Source organism: Macaca nemestrina, chromosome 15, assembly GCF_043159975.1.
Source record: "Macaca nemestrina isolate mMacNem1 chromosome 15, mMacNem.hap1, whole genome shotgun sequence".
Lineage (NCBI taxonomy): Eukaryota > Metazoa > Chordata > Mammalia > Primates > Cercopithecidae > Macaca > Macaca nemestrina.
The window spans coordinates 64,157,168-64,179,329 of NC_092139.1; the positions used below are offsets into that span (position 1 = coordinate 64,157,168).

General features: G+C 42.0%; 1 long non-coding RNA gene across 30 annotated transcripts in view; it reads right to left on the minus strand.

The window, feature by feature from the left end:
* The window catches only part of LOC139358577 (uncharacterized), a 102,809-nt gene that overhangs the window by 78,035 nt on the left and 2,612 nt on the right, over positions 1-22,162 (minus strand). For 27 of the 30 annotated variants that reach the window (XR_011613754.1, XR_011613752.1, XR_011613740.1 and 24 more), the window contains exons 3-6: positions 20,200-20,297; positions 17,326-17,401; positions 3,643-3,916; positions 2,086-2,150 (exon numbers count right to left, since the gene is read on the minus strand). This is a non-coding gene — a long non-coding RNA (uncharacterized lncRNA). Of the gene's footprint in view, positions 1-2,085; positions 2,172-3,642; positions 3,917-17,325; positions 17,402-20,199; positions 20,298-20,476; positions 20,638-22,162 lie in introns of those variants that run through there. The other 3 variants (XR_011613737.1, XR_011613746.1, XR_011613745.1) reach the window with 3 other exon arrangements.

Consider the following 22,162-nt stretch of genomic DNA (forward strand, 5'->3'; position numbering starts at 1 on the left):
GATATTTATTTTTACCAAATCCATCATGATTTATTTTGGTAACAAGCTCTCCCAGTATATTAGTTTGATTATAGTAAACTGTAGTGTGAAATAGTTTTCTAGATAGAGAAACGGTGGCTCAGGACCATTTCTTGCTTGTCAGTATATGGAAAGGGTGACTGTCCCACGGTGCTATGCCACCCACTCCTGCTGGGTGCACCAGAATAAAGACATAAAATACAGCCCCTTGCATAGGGTTTTCAAGATCTGATGCCTACAGTGGGAACATCTGTAGTCCAACTGAGAGATGCTGAAGTTCTCTGGAAAAGGTCACATTTATTTGTTCCTCCAGAAACAACCGAAACAACAGGGTTTGCAGAGCTTCTGGGTTACTGAACACAAGGAGGTGCTAGGAGGGTGCTGTGCCCGACAGAGGGCATGGAAGCTCTGTGTCCCTCCCCACATACCTTGCCTTATGCATCTTTATTTTCTTTTTTATCAAGACAGGATCTGGCTCTGTTCAGACTAGAGTGCAATGGCAAAATTTCAGCTCATGCAACCTAAGCCTCCCCAGCTCCAGGTATCCTCTCACCTCAGCCTCCCCAGTAGCTGGAACTACAGGTGCACACTACTGTGCCCAGTAATTAAAAAAAAAAAATTGTAAAGACAGGGTTTCACCATGTTGCCCAGGCCGGTCTCAAACTCCTGAGGTAAGGCCCACCTCAGACTCCCAAAGTGCTGGGATTACAGGCATGAGCAACTGCATCCAGCATGTACGTCTCTTTCATTGGCTGTTTCTGAGATGTATCCTTTATCATGAACCAGTAATAGGAAATGAACTGGCCAGATGCGGTAACTCACATCTGTAATCCCAGCACTTTGGGAGGCTGAGGTGGGAGGATCGCTTGAGCCCAGGAATCTAAGGCCAACTTGGGCAACACAACAAGACCCCATCTCTACAAAAAAATAAATTAGCCAGATGTGTTGGTGCAAGCATACAGTCTCAGCTACTAAGGAGGCTGAGGCGGGAGGACCACTTGAACCCAGGCAGTCAAGGCTGCAGTGAGCTATGACTGCCCCACTGTATACCAACCTGAGCAACAAAATGAGACTCTGTCCCTCAGAAAAAAGAAAATAAACTGTTTTATGAGTTCCATAAGCTGTTATAGCAAATGATGAAACCCAAAAAGGGAGTCATGGGAACCCCTGATTTGTAACTGGTTGGTCAAAAGTACAGGTGACAACCCAGGACTTGCCATTAGCATCTGAAGTGAGGGTGGTCTCGTGGGACTGAGCCCCTGACCGGTGCGGTCTGCACTAACTCCAGGTAGCATCAGAAGAAAAATGGGAGATACCCAGTTAATTTCCAGAGCATTGGAGAATTTCGTGTAGAAACTCCACACTCACATTCAGTCAGAAGTGTGCGAGCAGACAGAAATACAGGCTTTTCTTTTACCTGTCTACGTGCTTAACTACAAAGTAGAGACAACACATGGTGCTCATGAACAAAGCATGCATTAAAGTCAGACCAGATCCAACATTTGACTCAGTCTTAGTATCCATGTGAGCTTGGGCAAATCACTCTTCACTCCCAAGTCTTCATCACTTCATTCATACAATGGGGCTAACTGTGATACCTACCTGTGTTTTTGAGGATTAGTGAAATATTACACTTGGTGTTATTGTGATTATCATAACTATTTCAAACTATTTAACAAGGACAGCGATGGATGATAACATCAAAAGATTAGAAACTGTAATGAGGTTTAGTGAGAAATTCCATACAAGTAAATTAATCTCTCTGCAAAGCATTCCTGCCACACTTAATTCACCATTCCCTGAACAAAATGTGCCACCTTGATTGTCCAGGTCTTTCTAGTGCTGGTTTCCTTGCCTGGGCAGCTCACTCCATCCCAATCCATTCCCCACCCTCTACCACCACTTTCTCTCCCCACTCTCACACAACTCTTCCTCATCTTTCAGGACTCAGCTTCAATGTCCCCTTATCTGGAAGCTTCTCTCACCCTCCAGAAGAGCTTCCCGTTGCATTTGATGCATGCACTATTATTTGACCATTTTTGAGTTGTTGTCCAAGTCTTTTAATACCTGAATAACATGCTGTCCAGTCAGTCTCTCTTCCTGGGCTCTGAAGTATTTAGTAGTTGATCCAGCTAGAGGGACAAAAACACATTCTTAAAAAAAAAAAAAGGAATGACACAAACATCAGTACTTAAAAGCTTTTACTGGTATGTAAAAATGAAACAAAATTCAAAGGCTTCTGGGGAACACTTCAAAGGGAAAGAACTACTTAGAATGTCATAGAGGGTTAATTTTTATTTTATTTTAGTTTTTGAGACAGAGTCTCATTTTGTCACCTAGGCTGGAGTGCAATGGTGCAATCAGGGCTCACTGCAGCCTCGATGTTCTGGGCTCAAGTAATCTCACCTAATTTTTCTTTGGTTTAGGAAACTCAGCCTTGGTTGAGTGAGGTGGCTTATCCCTGTAATTTCAGCACTTTGGGAGGCTGAGAAGTGTTGTATTTCTCCTCACACAGGGCACCAGCTGAGGTAAGGCTCCTCATCAGAAGGTATTAGCTGTGGGGTTCTGCCCACAGACCCAGACCCAAACGACAGATGGATAAAACGTACACCAACACACAGATATTCTGTTGTGCCAGTCCAGCTGAGTGTCTGACCGCCTGTACACCAAGAGAGGTTTGTCACTGTGGCTGGCCTTGAGCAGCTCACACTCTAGACATTTTATTTAGTATACAATTAACAACAGAAGCTCTGAATCAACACACTTGTGGATAATTAACATGGTTAAGAGAGTAGTTCTAAGAACGATTACAGCTCAGGTACAGTGGTTTAAAGTAAATACCATCGGGGGCAATCTCTGGGGTCGCCCTCCCCCTGAGAGGGCTATTTGGCTCAAAGGTTAGTTAATGGAGGTAGGGTAAACAGCCTTAACTGGGGAAGCCTCTACCATCCCTAGTATTTACTCTATGACCTAATGCTCTAAGGTAAGAACTGGCTGCCTTCAGCCTGTTCAATTATTACAAGCTAGGTAACCTTTCGGCCTTCCTAAAGGTTTGTGACTATTTCCTCTAACTTTCCCTAATATTCTCCTTTAATATTTCTGCCGCCATCCTGAGTGAATCCCAACAGAGAAAGGTGGATTGCTCGAAGCCAGCAACTTCAGATCAGCCTGGGCAACATATTAACACCGTCTCTACCCAAAAAACCAGAGTGAATTTGTGGAAGACAATTTTTCCACAGACTGGGGGTGGAGGGAATGGTTTCAGGATGATTCAAGTTCATTACCTATATCGTACACTTTATTTCTATTATTATTACATTGTAATATATAATGAAATAATTATAGATCTCATCATAATGTATCATCAGTGGGATCCCTGAGCTTGTTCTCCTGCAACTAGACTGTCCCATCTGGGGGGGTGATGGGAGACAGTGACAGATCATCAGGCATTAGATTCTCATAAACACTGTGCAACCTAGCTTCCTTGCATGCGCAGGGCACTATAGGCTCCGCACTCCTGTGAGAATCTAATGTCCCTGATGATCTGACAGGACATGGAGCTCAGGTGGTCATGTGAGTGATGGCGAGGGGCTGTAAATACAGATGAAGTTTCCCCTCACTCACCTGCTGCTCACCTCCAGCTCTGTGGCCCTGTGGTTGGAGACCCCTGCTCAAGTTCACTTGAAAGGATCCATCCCATGCCATTCTTCGGAGTCATCTTTACTGCTGCAGTGGTCAAGTGTAGCACCCTTTAGCTCCCAGGGAATGTGCCTCAGCTGGCATTTCATCACAATCAACACGTGGTAGCTTGAGTCACTGTGAGGTCACTTCCTGGAAATCACCAGCATTCCATATCCTGCTGGGAAGGAGCTGGGCACTGCTCCTTGGATAACCAAACCTAGGCCCAAATTCAATCAGGAGACATAAACCTCTGAAATGTTTATACTGCAATGGGTGCAGTGGCTCACACCTGAAATCCCAGCACTTTGGGAGGCCAAGGTGGGTGGATCACTTTGAGCTTAGGAGTCTGAGACTGGCCTGGAAAACACAGCAAATCACCCCCATCCCGTCTCTACAAAAAACACAAAAAGTAGCCGGGCATGGTGGGACATACCTGTAATCCCAGCTACCCAGGAGGCTGACGCAGGAGAATTGCTTGAGCCTGGGAAGTGGAGGTTGCAGTGAGCCGGGACTGTGCCACTGCACTCCAGCCTGGGTAATAGAGTGAGACCCGGTCTCAAAAATAATTAATTAAATAAATACATATATACATATATATATATGTAAAATTTAATATAAAGAAATGTTAATTGTAACAGGGAATCAGCATGATGAGGGACACCATAGCATAAATAAAGACAACTCTAGAGAATATACAACTAGCAGAGGCCAGGCACGGTGACTCAGGCCTATAATCCCAGCAATTTTGGAAGCCAAAGCAGGAGGATCAATTGGTACCAGGAGTTGGAGACCAGCTTGGGTAACATGGTGACACCCTGTGTCTACCAAAAAAAGAAAAAAATTTAGCCAGGAATGGTGGTGGTGCACAACTGTAGTACCAGCTACTTGGGAGTCTGGGTGGGAGGATGCCTTGAGCCTGGGAACTCTAGGCTGCAGTGAGCCAAGATCATGTCACTGCACTCCAGTGATGGTGACAGAGCGAGACCCTGTCTTAGAAAAAAAGAAAGTGTTAATCTAATCCCCCTATGGGAATTCTCTTCTCCTGCCCTCTCTGGAACCTCACTTGTCAGTTCTTCCTCAAACTTCCCTGTATCTTTAACATGTCCCCCACCAATCACTTCGGTCACTGTGGTGGCCAAAGTAATGCCCCCTACCAATTGCTCAAGTCCTGTGTTACACAGCGCAGTTACAGAGGAAGGGGGATATTAAGAGTGCAGATGGAATTAGTGTTGCTAATCAGCTGTCCTTGAAACAAGATTATCCTGGAGTATCTGGGTGAGCCCATGTAATTACAAGGGTTCTTTAAATACGGAAGAGGGAGGCAGGAAGCTAAGAACCAGAGAGGGTGGGCACAACGGCTCATGTTTGTACTATCAATACTTTGGGAGCCCCAGGCAGGAAATCCCTTGAGTGCAGGAGTTCAAAGCAAGTCCTGGCAACACAGCCAGGCCCCATCTCTACCAAAAATTTCAAAATTCACTGAGTGTCATGGCGCTTACCTGTAGTCCCAGATACTCGAAAGGCGGAGGAAGGATTGCTAGCCTGGGGGTTTGAGGCTACAAAGAGCCATGATTGCCCCACTGAACTCCATCCTGGGTGACAGAGCAAGATCCTGTTTCTGAATGTAAATGACAAGTCAATGGGTGCAGCACACCAACATGGCACCTGTATACATATGTAACAAACCTGCATGTTGTGCACATGTACACTAAAACATAAAGTGTGTGTGTGTATGTATATTGTGTGTGTGTGTGTATATATATATATACACACACAAAGGACACTGGAATCAGGGGTTTCTCCATCCTAAGGTTCCCACACGGCATCTCTCTCTGCAAATGAGTAAACATACTCCAACTCTCTGCAGAGTGGAGCAGCAGGAAAACACACTCACCTCATTTCCGTGCTGCTTGAGAGGCCTGGACAGCCCAATAACCAACTCCTTCCTAATGAAGAAACCTGGAAATGGCTGGACTTGAGCTAAGGAGAATTTAGTTCCTTCTTTTGGTTCTCAATAGGCAGGGTGGGGGCCAGGCACGGTGGCTCATACTTGTAATCTTTGCATTTTGGGAGGCCTAGGGGAGAGGATCACATGAGGCCAAGTGTTCAAGACCAGCCTGGGCAACACAGCAAGAACCGGATGGCATGCACCTGTGGTCCGCAGTACTTGGTAGGATGAGGTGAGAGGACTGATCATTTGATCCCAGGAGTTTCAGGCTGCAGTGAACCATGATCGCACCATTGCACTCTGGCCTGTGTGACACAGCCAGATCATGTCTCAAAAAGTGAGAGAGAGACAGAGAGAGACAGAGAGAGAGAGAGAGAGAGAGAGAGAGAGAGAGAGAGAGAGAGAAACTATAGGCAGGCACTAGCACATTCAGCTAATTTTTAAATATTCTGTAGAGACAAGGTCTTGCTAGGTGGCCTATGCTGGTCTAAAACTCCTGGCATCAAGAGATCCCCCTGCCTCAGCCTCCCAATGCCCTGGGATTATATTTTTTGTTTACTATTATTGAAGACACTTGTTCTTATACTGCTTGAAGGTATAAAAGGAAAAGAAATACAGATAATAACAAATGTTAGTGAAGGCCAGGCACAGGGGCTCAGCTTGTAATTCCAGAACTTTGGGAGGCTAAGGTGACCAGACCATTGAGGCTAGGAGCATGAAACCAGCCCGGGCAACATGGTAAAACCCCATCACTACAAAAAATATATAAAAATTAGCCAGGCATGGTGCTGTGTATCTGTAATTCCCAGCTACTCAGGAGGCTGAGATGAGAGGATCACTTGTGCCTGGGAGGTCAAGACTGCAGAGAACTGTAATGACATTACTGCACTCCAGCCTGAGACAGAGCAATCCTCTATCTAGAAAAAACATAATGTCAGAGAAGATGCAGAGGAATTGGAGCCACATACATTACTGGTGGGAACATAAAATGGCATAACCACACTGGGAATTTCTTTTCTTGTTATTTTAATTTCATTTTTTTTTTTTAATCAAGACAGGGTCTCCCTATCTTGCCTAGGCTAGTCTTGAACTTGTGGGCTCAAGTCATCCCCCCAAATGAGCCTCCTAAGTAGCCGGGATTACAGGTGTGAGCCATCACACCTAACTGGTCTAACCACTTTAGAAAACATCTGGCAGTTTCTCAAAAGCCTAAATGTGCAGTCATCACATAATGCAACAATTTAACTCCTAGGCATGTATCTCAGAGGAAAAAAATATATATGTCCATACAAAATTCTGTATAGGAATCTTCATAACAGCATTATTCATAATGGCCAGTACACGAAAACAACCCAAATGTCCACCATTGATGAATGAATAAACAAAACGCAGTGTGTCTACCATGGAATTTATTCAGCTGTAGAATGAATGAACTACTGATAAAAGCCACAACATGAAGGAACTTTGAAAACATTGAACTAAGAAGGAAAAAAAGCCAGCCACAAAAGATCACGTATTGTACAATTTCTATTTGTCCAGATTAGGCAAATACACAGTGACAGAAAACCAATCAATGGTTGCCTAAGGCTGAGGGCAAAGGCAGGTGGTAGGGAGTAGGAATCAGTGGCTAAGGAGTGTAGATTTCTCTACAGGGTAATGAAAGGTTCTAAAAGTGACTGTGGTGATCGGTGCACAGCTCTGTGAATACTCTTAAAACCCACTGAATTGCAGATTTCAGCAAATAAATTGCATGACACATGAGTTATATTTTTATAAAGCTGTTATTTAAAAAATAATAATAAGGGGCTGGGCACAGGTAGTCACACCCGCCTGTAATCCCTGCACGATGGGAGGGTAAGGCAGGAGGATCACTTGAGGTTGGGAGTTTGAGATCAGGTTGAGCAATCTAGCGAAATCCTGCCTCTACAATAAAAAATAAAAAAAAATTCAGCTGGTCATGGTGGCACACGTCTGTATTCCCAGCTACTTGGGAGACCGAGGTGGGAGGATTGCTCGAGCCCAGGAGTTTGAGGCTGCAATAAGTCATGATCATGTCACCATATTGCAGCCTGGGCGACAGAGCAAGACCCTGTCTGTACAAAGGAAAGAAACGTGCTGTGCATGGTGGCTCATGCCTGTAATCTCAGCACTTTGGGAAGCTGAGGCAGGTGAATCATCTGAGGTCAGGAGTTTGAGAACAGCCTGGCCAACATGGTGAAACCCTTTCTCTACTAAAAATTACAAAAATTACCCGGCTGTGGTGGTGGATTATTGTAATCCCAGCTACTCAGGAGGGCTGAGGCAGGAGAATGGCTTGAACCCGGGAGGTGGAGGTTGCAATGATTCCAGACCATGCTACTGCACTCCAGCCTGGGTAACAAGAGCAACACTTCATCTCAAAATAAATAAATAAAAATAAAAAAGAAAAGAAATGCAAGTTCTTATCACTTTGTGAGCGTAGCCAAGTTTGAGAAGGAATAGACAAGAATAAAAGAACACTGAATAATGAGGGTGAGTGGCTGGTTAGTCTCAGTTGCTAGCCAAGAGGGTTCTGAAAAATTCATTAGTAAAGTTACAGCTCCGGGACAGTCATGCAGTCAAACAATGAATGCTAAATTCATTACAAATGGCCTTGGTCTTTCTTCACATGCCTTCTAGTGAAAAATTCCTATGTGCCAAAACAGCAAGTTTGCAATGATAGCAGCTGTTTATTATAAAGACTACAATAAAGAAATGGCATCTTCTTCAAGAACAACATAATGTCGCGAGATAAAGAAGCTCTAATTTTGCCTCTGTTCAAGCGTTGATCTGATTTAGCCAATATGACACCAATTTTGGATAAAGTGCAAACAACACAATTTCATTTTTCATTAATCAAAACTGATTAGGTAGTGTAATATCAACTCTGATTTTGTAAAAAATTGTTAAGTGCCTGGCACAGTGGCTCACTCCTATAAAACTAGCACTTTGGGAGGCCAAAGTGGGTGGATCATTTGAGGTCAGGGATTCGAGACTAGCCTGGCCAATGTGGTAAAACCCCGTATCTACCAAAATACAAAGAAGTAGCCGGGAGTGGTGGCACGTGTTTGTAATCCCAGCTACTCAGGAGGCTGATGGAGGAGAATCGCATGAACCTGGGAGGTGGAGGTTGCAGTGAGACAAGATTGTACTCCAGCCTGGGTGACAAAGTGAGACTCTGTCTCAAAACAAACAAACAAAAAAAATTGATCTGATAAAAAATATGAAATGATGGAACCAATTAGATGTTAAAACTTGTCCCAAAAAGAATTCCAAAACCCACATGTATCTGAGACCATCAAGACCATTACTACTATATTTAAAAATAAACTGATTATACAGTCAACAATAATTGGGCAGCAGTCTTCTCATCCACAGCCACACAAACCCAATCATGTGGCTATGCAGTTGAAAGGCCTGCATAGCCTAGATGGAACTGGTCTGACTTGAGATTTCATTTTATTTGTATTTGTATTTTGAGACAGGGTTCTGCTCCATCACCCAGGCTGGAGTGCAGTGGTGTAATTATGGCTCACTACAGCCTTGACCAACTGACATCAAGAGATCCTTCTGCCTAAGCCTCCCTAATACCTGGGAATGCAGGCAGGTTCCACCATGCCAGGCTATTTTTTTTAAATTTTTGTAGAGAGAGAAGTCTTGCTATGTTGCCCAAGCTGGCCTCAAACTCCTAGCCTCAAAAGTTATCTGCCCACTTCAGCCTTCTGAGTAACTGAAACCACATGCATACACCACCATGCCTGGCTACATTTATTTTACTAAATTTCTTTCTTTTATTTTTGTAGAGAGAAGGTCTTGCTATGTTGCCAAGGCTGCTGACTCTTGGCCTTAAAAGCCACTCCCATCTCTGCCTCTCAAACTGTTGGAACTACAGGTGTGAGCCACTGCACTTGGCCTGACTTGAGATTTCTTTCATCTAGCATCCTTTACTTGGTAGGATTGGGAAAGGCAGTAGTGTTTTTTTTTAATTACTTAATAATTCAATTTGAATCAAACTCAACCATGACCCCTGCCTTCTCTTACACCCCACGTGCAGTCTCTCAGGAAATCCTGTTGATAGTCTTCAACATGTATCCAGGTTCTGACCATCTCTCACCGCCACCAGGACCCTGGTCAGGACCACTATCATCTCCCACCCGCACATCGTGACAGCTTGGCCTCCCTGCTTCTACCAAAACCTCCCTGTAGTCTTTCCCAAATCAGCAGCCAGGGGGTGCTTTTAAATAGAGAGACAGATCATGTCACCTCTCTGCTCAGAACCTTCCTGCAGTTCCCATCTCAGTCAGAGTAAAAGTCAACGCCCCAGCAATAACCTCCCAGGGCTCACACAACCTGTAGTGATCTCAGCCCAACACCTCCCTGGCCTCCTCCCCTGCTTCTCTTCCTCCCTCTCTCTGCTGTACTGGACTCCATCCTGAGCCTTAGACACACCAAGGAGTTCCCTCCTAACATCTTCATTCTGTTGCTTCTGCCTGCAATGCTCTTCCCTAAGCACCTTGGCCAGCTCCTTTCCCTCCTTCAAGCCTTTGTTCAGTTTTCACTTATGAGGACAACCCTGAACACTCTATTTAATATTGCCGTCTGTCCCCATTCCCACCATGCTTACTCATTTCTTTTCTTTTCTCTCTCTCTTTTTTTTTTTTAAAGACAAGAACTCCCTCTGTCAACCAGGCTAGAGTGAAGTGGTGCAATCACAGCTCACTGCAACTTTGAACTCACATGCTCAAGCAATCCTCCCGCCTCAGCCTCCTTAGTAGCTAAAACTACAGGTGTGTGCTACCATGACTTTTTTTTTTTTTAGACAGGGTCTCACCATGTTGTACAGACTGGTTTTGAACTCCTGGGCTCAACTGATCCTCCCACCTCAGCCTCCTAAAATGCTGGGATCGTAGGCATTAGCCACTGTGCCTGGCTTCGTGTTCATTTCTTCTTGCTTCTTTTACACACTACCCTACATTGAGTGGCTTAAAACATCACAAGTCCACTATCTGACAGTTCTGAAGCTCAGAAATCCAAAATAGGCATAACAAGGCTAAAGTCAAGGCGTCAGCAGGGCTGCATTCCTCCTGGAGGGCCTAGAGAGAATGTGTTCCCTTGCCTTTTCCAGCTTCACGAAGCCACCCACATTCCTTGGCTCATGGCTCCTAACTCTATCCTCAAAGCAAGAAGCGGAGCATCTCACCTCTGCTTCCATCATCACATCTCCTCCAATTCTGACTCTTCTACCTCCCTCTTGCTATCGTAAAGACCCTTGTGATTGCTTGGCATGGTAGCTCACACCTGTAATCCCAACACTCTGGAAAGCCAAGGTGGGAGGAATGCTAGAGGCCTGGAGTTCAAGACCAGCCTGGGCAACATAGTGAGACTCCATCTCTACAGAAATGGTAGTAATAATGAATTAAGCCAGTCATTGTGATGTGCACAGGCAGTCCCAGCTACATGAGAGGCTGAGAGAGAATTACTTTAGCCCGGGAGTTTGAGACCAGTCTAGGCAACATAACAAGACTGCATCTTTATAAAAAATACAAACATGATCTGGGCGTAGGTGGCATGCACCTGTAGTTCTGGCTACTCAGGAAGATAAGGCAGGAGGATTGCTTGAGCCCAGGAGTTTGAGGCTGCAGTGAGCTATGATCACGTCACTGCACTCCAGCCTGGGTGATAGAGTGAGACTCTGTCTCAAACTGTCTCAAAAATAGAAAACAAATGAAGAGGAAGACACATTTGGTCTCTGCCCCTGGTCCTGGCACAGAGCTTCTAAAGCTCTTATAAAGATAGAAGTGATAGGAGCATCTTTTGTTTTCATATTTGGTCTCAGTCCTAGGTTTCTAGCACAAGATCCTCCTGTAGACAACCCTACCCCCTACTTCCTACCCCATCCCCCACAAAACAACCCAATTCTTCTCCATAATGGAGCTATATTACAAAAAGTTGTACTCATTTATATTTTGAATTTCATTCATTAAAATTTTGTGGAAATTTGTTTTATCTCATTATACCTACATGTTATTCTTGCTTTTGTCTCTTAGTCTTTGAAGCCTAAAATATTTAGCATCTGGCCCTTTAATGTGCTAACCCTTGGACTAAAGGAACTGGGAGCATTTTAGACTGGAAGAAAGAACACAATATGACAACTGCCCTCAAATGTTTGCTGGATTTAATAGGGAGCTGGATCCATCCATCACCAGGTCATATTTACCACAGAACACTCCCCTACCTATGAAGAAAGAGGCAGTTCTGTCTCTACGAAAACAAACAAACAAAAGTAAGCCATGCAGGGTAGTGTGCGCCTATAGGTCCAGTGACTCCCGAGGCTGATATGGGAGGATTGTTTGAGCTCGGGAGCTTGAGATTACAGTAAGCTACGATTGTGTCACTGCACTCCAGCCTGAGCAACACAGCAAGACTCTGTCTCTAAAATGAAAGAGAACAGACACTCTATGGAATGGGACAAAATATTTAGAAATCATATAGCTGACCAGAGTTTATTATTTAAACTTTACAACAGGCAAAATACTTGAATAGTAGGCCAAGCATGGTGGCTCACACCTGTAATTCCAGCACTTTGGGAGGCTGAGGCAGGCAGATCACGAGGTCAAGAGATCGAGGCCATTCCTGGCCAGCATAGTGAAGCACTGTCTCTACTAAAAATACAAAAATTAGCTGGGCGTGGTGGTGCGTATTGGTAGTCCCAGCTCTCCTCGGGAGGCTGAGGCATGAGAATCACTTGAACCCAGGAGGTGTAGGCTGCAGTGAGCCGAGATCATGCAACTGCACTCCAGCCAGGTGACAGAGCAAGACTCCATCTCAAAAAAAAAAAAAAAAAAAAAAGACTTAAATAGTAATTCCACCAAAGATATACAAATGGCCAATAAGCACATAAGAAAATGTTCAAAATCATTCATTATTAGGGGAAGAAAATCAATCCTAAAATGAGATATCACATCATACCTACTAGAATGGCTATAATAATAATTAAAAAATAACAAGTGCTGTTTCAAAGAAGTGGAGAAATTAGAACGCTTGAATATTCTTGGTAGGAAAGTAAAACAGTACAGTCACTGTGAAAAAGTTTGGAAGTTTCTCAAAAAGTTAAACACAGAATTACTGTATGACTAAGCTATTCCACTCCCAGGTGTATACCCAAAAGAACTGCAAAAATGAACTCAGAAACATGCTGAGTGCTGACGTGCAACTGCTGATGCTGGCTGAAGACAAGAGAAAAAAGGGAAGTCCGAGGACAGTATTCACTGCAGCAGTAATCACAATTACCAAAAGGTGGACACACCCCAGGTGTCCATCCATAGATGAAGGGATAAACAAAATGTGACGTATACATGCAATGGAATATTACTCAACCATGAAAAAGAATGAAGTTCTGATCAATGCTATCAGACATATTGTTACAACCTGGCTGAACCTCGAAAGCATTAGGCTAAGTGAAGTAAGTCACACGTAAAAGGGCAAGTATTGCATGATTCCTTTTATGTGAGGTACCCAAATAAGCAAATTCGCAGAAACGCAAATTAGATTAAGAAGTTACCAGGGTGTCAGGGAGGAAAGAATGGAAAGTTATTGCTTATTGGGTACAGAATTTCTGTTTGGAATGATGGAAAATTCTGGAAATACATAGTGATGATGCTTGTAAACCTTATGAATGTAATTAAATGCCACTGAATTTTACACATTTTAAGTCAATCCTTTCTAAAAACCAAGTTGTGCTAGATACATTACAGCCATTATCTCACTGAGCTTCATGAATGTCTCTGAGGTAGGAGCTCAGAATGGTCAAGTATCTTTCTCAAAGTCTCACAGCTAGGAACACACAGTACATGTTTTCACTAGACAATGGGTACTTTCCGCATAAGGGTCAAGGATCATCTGCCAGGACTATTTAATACAAAGGAGATTTTCACATTGCAAAGCAGATTATTAATACAACCAATAATACTAATAACAGGCAGTTTGCATACATTATCTCCTGAATCCTCACAAATAGGAAAGAAAGAACTTAAGACATCAGAGAGCCACTTAGGATTCAGAATGCAAGCTGCCCCAATATGCATCCTCTGTCCTTAAAGACCTGAGCTGCGAACATGGAAATGATTGAAAAACACTGCCTTCAGGTATGAATAAAAATATACATCTTAGTAAGAAAGCAGGGAAGCAGACGCTTATCTATTTTGTCTTATCTACTGATAACTAAATTCAGAAATTGTGATAAAAGTAATACAAATGTTATAAATATATTTTCTCTTAATTTTTAAAGAGCAATGATTACAGTCTGAAAAACTGTCATTCAGCGATTAGTATTCAAAGTGCCACACTGAGGCCAAATCTTTTTGGCTTTCAATATCTAGCTTTATTATGTCACAATGACCTTCAGATTCTTTTCCACTTACATTGTAAAACTGCACATGAACTCAAAACTCTAGGTAAATCTATAAACATATACCTATGAATCAACCTTCAGTTCATTAAAAAATAATACTTTCTCTACACACACTTTCTTTCCCTTTTTAAATATGCATTATCTTATATAATCCTCAAAGCAATCTCCTGAGTTAGATTTTTTTTTTTAAGGGATACATGTGCAGAACGTGCAGGTTTGTTACATAGGTATACACGTGCCATGGTGGTTTGCTGCACCCATCAACCTGTCACCTACATTAGGTATTTCTCTGAATGTTATCCCTCCCCTAGCCCCCCACCCCGCACAAGCCCCGGTGTGTGATGTTTCCCTCCCTGTGTCCATGTGTTATCATTGTTCAACTTCCACCTATGTGTGAGAACATGCAGCGTTTGGTTTTCCGTTTGTGTGTTAGTTTGTGGAGAATGATGGTTTCCAGCTTCATCCTGCAAAGGACATGAACTCATCCTTTTTATGGCTGCATAGTATTCCATGGTGTATATGCACCACATTTTCTGGGAGTGTAAATATTAGTTATTCCTCTTTTTTTAACCTTAAAATTTGAATTTATGGAGCATTAAGTTCTGGACTGTAAAATCAAAAAGAAAAAAGAGATGTGAGGTCAAAGGAAGGAGAGATAGTGAAAAATGAGCCAGCAGTTGAAAAGTAAAATTTTTCAGTAAAGAGTAACAGTTAAGATGGTCGTTCATGTTGTTATCGAAACAAAAGAGGTTTGGTCTGGGTCCTGCTTCTCACCGCACAGAAACCCAGTGACAAGTATTGCTAAGGAAGAAGGCTGTAACCCGGGTGGTGCAGCCAAGGAGAGGGAAGCTCAGTCTTAAATCCATCTCCTTCACTGACTAAAACTGGGAGTCTATTTGGCAGGAAGAAATGTAACATTGTATAAGAAAACAGGAATTAGGGAAGAGCAAGGAAGCATCTGGCACTGTGATCTGGTGAGTTTCAGCTCTTTGATACTTCCTGAAGGTCTTTTTTTGAGGGAAGGCAGATAAATACAAGTTTCAAGCTTTAACAGCAGGGTTAAATTTCTGTTTATCCTATGGGACTACCGGGCTGGTTTCAAAGTAAGCAATGATTCCATAGGCCCCTTCTGTTCTTTTAAAATCTGAAATAAACAACTGAATATATGTTATACGTTGAACCTAATGAAAATCCATTTCATGTGCTAAAAACCAGAGCAGATCGAAGTAAAAGCTGTTACAAATAGCCTGTAAGTATCAAGTTTGGGAACACCAGGAAAAATTCCAAAAAAGGTAATCAATTCATGAAACTTACAGATGAACAAGTGAATATTTCAGAATTCTTCTCAATACTAAGTATCAACATGACCTTATCAATATTTGCATTACTAATCATACAATAAGAACCTGACTTCTGACTATTCTAAGGTATAAATGTGTACTTTACCTTAAATAGGAAAATGTGTCATGTATCCATTTTGAGATTCATTACAAGATTCACAGAAGAGAAAACTGATAGCCCTGTATCGATTAAAACATTTTTTTTTTTTTTTGAGATGGAGTTTTGCTCTTGTTGCCCGGGCTGGGGTGAAATGACAAGATCTTGGCTCACTGCAACCTCCACCTCCCAGGTTCAAGTGATTCTCCTGCCTCAGTTTCCTGAGTAGCTGGGATTACAGGTGTCTGCCACCATGCTGGGTTAATTTTTTGTTGTTGTTGTTATTGTATTTTTAGTAGAGATGGGGTTTCACCATGTTGGCCAGGCTGGTCTTGAACTCCTGACCTCAGATGATCCACCCACCTCAGCCTCCCAAGAGATGGAATCTCACTATGTTGCCCAGGTTGGCCTAGAACTCCCAGGCTCAAGTGATTCTTCCACCTCAGGTTGGGGAGTGACAATAGGGTGCACATCCAGATGAGGGTAATTTTTGTAACAAAGGGAGTTAGGAAACTTACTATCAGAGAAACCTCAAGGCCCAGAAGGTTTCACTGGCATATTTTACCAACTTATTAAAAAAAGAACGTAATTAATTCCTAATGTCACAAGCAGTAAATTACTGAAAACTGCTAAAAACATGAAATCCACTTGGACATGGCTTAATATGTGTATACACATACTCACATAATTATGAGCCAGATTTACTCAAAACACTTTCAGTGTTCTCTAGACCTCATAAAGCTATCCTTTGAGAGAAAATAAACCTATTAGGCAATTGCAAATTAAAACCACAATGAGCAATCACTGCATATCAACTTAAGATGGTAAAAATAAGATTGACCATACAAGTATTCACAAGAATGTCAACCAAAACTCTCATACCGTGCTGATGGAAATGTAAAATAAACAGTTTGGCACTTCCTTCAAAAGTTATATACCTACCATAGATTCCAGCTGTTCCATTCCCAGATATCTACTCAAGAGAAATGAAGGCCTATGTCCACACAAAAACTTGTACACAAATGTTCATAGTAGCTCTATTTGCATTAGCCCTAAACTGGAAGAACCCAAATGGCAATCAACAGACAAATGGATGAACAAATTTTGACCCAGGTATACAACAGTGTATTAATCAATGACAAAATGGAATCTCCTATTGATACATGCAACACTGGATGAATTTCATAACAACTATGTGAAGTAAAAGAAGCCACAATAATCTCCACCCCATGAAAATAGTCCACATGTTGTCATATCATATATCATATATATGACTTTCTAGAAAATGCAAACTAAGCTTAAATGGAAAATCAGCATGTTGCCTAAATACTGGGCAGGGTCATGAATTACAAGGCGACACGAGAAAACTTTTGGGGGTATGGATATTTCAGTATCTTGGTGGCAATGAAGATGGTTTATTAGGTATGTGCATCTCAAAACTAACTGGATTTTATACTTTAAATATTTAATTTACTATAATTAAGCATTGATAAAAAATTAAGCTGATTATATCGGCACTTGCCTAATAGGTTTATTTTGCAACACTAGAGACTGGGATTGAATTCTAAATTGTGCCACAACTTCTGTTTATACTTTTACAAACATGAATGACTATTTTACATATCCTCTGAATTGTATGAGTTGACTTTATATCCACATTTAAAAAATATTTTATCCCAGTGACTGATTTACAAATACACATGTCAATCAAGAACTAATCGATAAAATACTACTTTAGAAGTTAAAGCAACTGATAAACTTTAATTTTAACCACAAATATTTTTTATAAAAAAATTGCATTAACCCTTATTACCTTGAATGTGGTATAAATCATAATTGGGATCTTGATTCTTCCTTTCCTGTCACTGCTGCCACTTCCAGGGAAATGCCTATAAAAGTAAATGAAATTATATGATTGCGTGTCAGGGCTTTCAGCTAGATTGTGTAGGGAACTCCTCTCCATGCTCCCTATAAATACAGCAATCTATACCCATTTTAAATAAAGACTTTTAAAGTCTTAGAAAGGACACAAGTTTGCTAGGTAGCAGAGTGTAGGAATTGCCTATAGTCCCAACCAAGACAAAGTTTTAGCCACATATTAATATTCTGCAATTACTTGCTAATTTTTTTTCTCCAGCAAATTCTTATCTTTAGAATTAAAGAAAATTCAGTCACAATCCAAGTTCACTGAATACTAAAAATACTATTATTAAAACCATTGAAAAACCCTTATATACATCAGTTTTAATAACTCAATATTTCAGCCAGGCGTGGTGGCTCACGCCTGTAATCCCAGCACTTTGGGAGGCTGAGGCGGGCAGATCATGAAGTCAGGAGATCGAGACCATCCTGGCTAACACGGTGAAACCCCATCTCTACTAAAAATACAAAAAATTAGCTGGGCGTGGTGGCAGGTGCCTGTCGTCCCTGCTACTAGGGAGGCTGGAGGCTGAGGCAGGAAAATGAATGGCATGAACCCGGGAAGCAGAGCTTGCAGTGAGAACACGCCAATGCACTCCAGCCTGGGCGACAGAGCGAGACTCCGTCTCAAAACAAAAAACAAAACAAAACAAAACAAAAAACTCAATATTCCAGAGTAGAGATGGTATAATTTTTGGCAATTTCAATGATGAGATACGTTGCTTTGTTTTTCCTCCTCATAAATCTCTTTTATTAACAAGAGGACAAAGCATACCTTTCTGCATAAAGCTTTGCCCACAATTAGGATAGGTAATTTGAAGCGGACTTTTGTGGCCAGATACAAAAGAGTGCATACTGGGTAATGTCTCTCATTTGAAGGTCAAAATAGGCAAACAAAATCCTTGTTATTGAATATCTAGGCTGGGAGTAGTGGCTCATGCCTGCAATTCTAGTACTTTGGGAGGCCGAGGCAAGCAAATCATCTGAGGTCAGGAGTTCAAGACCAGCATGGCCAACATGGTGAGACCACATCTCTACTAAAAATACAAAAATGTAGCTGGGTATGGTGGCACATACCTGTAGTTCCAGCTACTTGGGAGGCTGAGGCAGGAGAATGGCATGAACCCCAGAGGCGGAGCTTGGAGTGAACAGAGATCGTGCCACTGCACTCCAGCCTGGGTGACAGAGCAAGACTGTCTCAAAAGAAAAAAAAAAAAAAAGCCGAAAAGCCGGGCACGGTGGCTCATGCCTGTAATCCAGCACTTTGGGAGGCTGAGGTGGGTGGATTATGAGGTCAGGAGATCAAGACCATCCTCACTAACTTAGTGAAACTCTGTCTCTACTAAAAATACAAAAGATTAGCCAGGGATGGTGGCAGGCGCCTATAGTCCCAGCTACTTGGAAGGCTGAGGCAGGAGAATGGCGTGAACCCGGGAGGTGGAGCTCACAGTGAGCCAAGATTGCACCACTGCACTCCAGCCTGGGTGACAGAGTGAGACCATATCTCAAAAAAAAAAAAAAAAAAAAAAAAAAAAAACAACTAAAAACGTTAATGTAAGGTAGTAAACTAAATAAGGAATAAATTTTTGTGACAATTGACAGCAGATTAGAATGACTATAGTTAACAACAATGCATTGTACATTCCAAATTAGTTAGAAGACACAACTTGAAATCATAAATAGTCAAGGTTATAGACACCCCAGCTACTCTGACTTGATCATACCACAGATGATACATACAACAAATATCACAGTTACCCTATAAATATGTACAAATGTATGAATTAAAAAGGTTAAATCCAAAAAAAGTCTTGGAAGTTGCAGAAACATAGGCTGTAGCAACTATACGTATTTTCTTCCTTTCCTGTTATGAATGTGTTTGTATGCAGATTATGTATTTGCATATATTAACTATTCCCTTCTTTTGTGCAATATTTTACAGAAGTTTTATTGGAGGTTTCTTTTCCATTTGTCCATTAGACTAGAGATTACTCAAATAGGCTAGGATTGAATTTGAAGAGTACGTGATACGCCTCATGACTAGTCAGTCTCCCAGAGACAGGTGTGGCTGTTGGAACACTACATCTCCTCATTTTGAGTAGATGGTAAAAAGTGATTTATCTGTAGGAAGTTGCACTTTGTTGGATGGAACAGTTGTGTTGTACAGAAAGTCACATGTGCAGGGAAGGGTGTGTATATTTCCTGAGTAGCCAAAGAGGGTAGCCGTGGCTAGCCATCAAAGCTGATGTCTCTCAGCTGCAAACCCATCCTCTGGGTTTGTGTTGAAGCTTGCGCTCTGCACAGCAACTGGCTTTGTGTGAGTCTCTGCCACAAGAACACACTATGTGGAGACAACAGGCCAGAGAAGGCAGAGGGATCTGTGCCTTCTTTTGGTCTCCTTGTCTGCACCCTAATCCCATCAAGGTCACTCCTTGGTACCCTCATTCTGCCTGGTGAAGGAAGGCCCTCCAATAACAAGATATGCATCTGGTTGGCAATGCCTCTGACACTACCGACAGCTTCACTATGCCCCAAAGCCGCCAGTGCCAGCCACACAGTATCCCACCTCCAAAGTCAAAAGGAGAGTGGGTGCAGTGGCAGCCATGGCCTAGAGTTGTTCCTCAGACACCTTAGTATTCTAGTTTTTTGGAAGAGGCCAGGGCAGGTGGATCATTTGAGGTCAGAAGTATGAGTTCAGCCTGGCCAACATGGTGAAACCCAGTCTCTACTAAAAATATAAAACTTATCTGGGCATGGTGGCACTCACCTGTAATCCCACCTACTCAGGAGGCTGAGGCAGGAGAATCACTTGGACCTGGGAGACGAAGGTTGCCCTGAGCTGAGATTGCACCACTGCACTCTAGCCTGGGCAACAAAGTGAGAGTTTGTTTCAAAACAAAACAAAAAATAATAATACTTCTATAGTTTCTTGCAGCTCTCCCAAAATACACTTACATACATAAAAGCTCATTCACATGCATGCACACACTCATATTATCACAGTCCTTCCCCTCTCCCCAGCAATTCATTCCAGATGCCATTACATGGTGCTAAGTGTGGCAGGTGGTTGCCCCGGGAAGCACAGCAGGATGAGAAGGTTCAGGAGGAGCAGGAGAAGTTGCCAAGTCCCTGGGCAGACAGAGGCAGATGAGTGGCAGGCAAGGTGGTAACAGCCCACCAAGGAGTGTCCCATGTGAGTAAAGGACATGGGTCAAGTAGCGGGAGGCTCGATGGTGGCACTAGTACGCAAGATAAACACTGGGGAAATGATGGAATAAATCAACAGGCTGAAAATATCTGGTTAGTATGGTTCTATGAAAGAATTATAAATAGGAAAAGAAACAAACCAGCAAACAAAAAACAAGCCCTGGATGTTAAGAACAGAAGTGAAGATACAGGTATGAGCTTTTGGCCTCCAACCTGTGTAAGAACACAGATAAATACAGATGTAAATGTGCGCATGCACACGATGATTTTCCTTATTGTGCTGACTGTATTGTGGTTACACAGGCCAGTGTCCTTGTTTATAAAAATTACACATGGAAGTAGCTGAGAGATAGGGCATTGTGCTGGCAACTTACTGTCAAATAGTACAGGAAAAAGTTTATTGCACCATGTACATGGATGCTTTCTGGGGGCTTTCTGTTAGCTTGAAATTGTTTCAAACTGTAACTGATTTTACAACAAAAATGTAAAAGAATTACAATATTATTTATCTCTTCTATATCAAGCTTTTCTCTTGTGGTCTATCTTACAGGTATTTCCATATGAATATAAACAGAGCCATCGCTTTGTGTTTACTGGCAACATGAATAGAATTTCCAGAATGGAACTATAGGTTAATTATCTTTTTTATAAAGCAGCAATGGGTTAAAGAATATACGTATCTTGAAAATAACAGATTTCATCAAAGTACCATCCACAAGATAGTTATAGTCTACATGCACATAAACAATGTCTTAACCTGCCTTTTTTTCCAAACCCTTTGCTAAGACTGAGCATAAGCAAAATTTACCGTCTGCCAACCTACTAGGTGTCAAACATTTTAATTCTTAGATTTTTAGCTCCACTTCTTTAATTAGATTGAGAATTTCTTGAGTCTCTTCTCATTTATTTTGTGGATTGCTTCTTTTAAAAAACTATACAGTGGGGGTCTTCCTTTGTTGCCCAGGCTGGGTTCAAACTCCTGAGGGCAAGCAATCCTCCCATCTTGGCCCCTCAATGAACTGGGATTACTGGTGTAAGCCACCGTGCCTAGCCTGGATTTGTTCTTTGCAAATCGAACTCTTTGTCATCTTATTGCAAATAGCCTACCCTTTCTCCTACATGGCCTTTGACACATTTTAGTTGGTTTTGCCATACAAAACATTTAGATTTTTGGTCAAATGTGTGCATAGAATACATTTAAAGAAACTGAAGTGTATTTTTTTTCACCTGTTTTTAATCTAAAGTCTTATTATATCTGGATTTTAACATTTCTTGAAGTAATGTCAGATTATAAATGTTTGGATTTTATTCATTTTCTAAATGATTCTGACTGGTTTCCTACATATATAATCATATAACCTGCAAAAGAAGATGTGCCCTTTACTTTCTAATTATTTACAAGTAATCTGCACTGGTTTAAACATCTAGGAAACTGATGAGTACCTGGGGGGAATGTGTATCTGTTTCATATGAAGCATGCTTCTAGTGGTTCACTATTAGATAATAATGGGTTGGCATTTGCA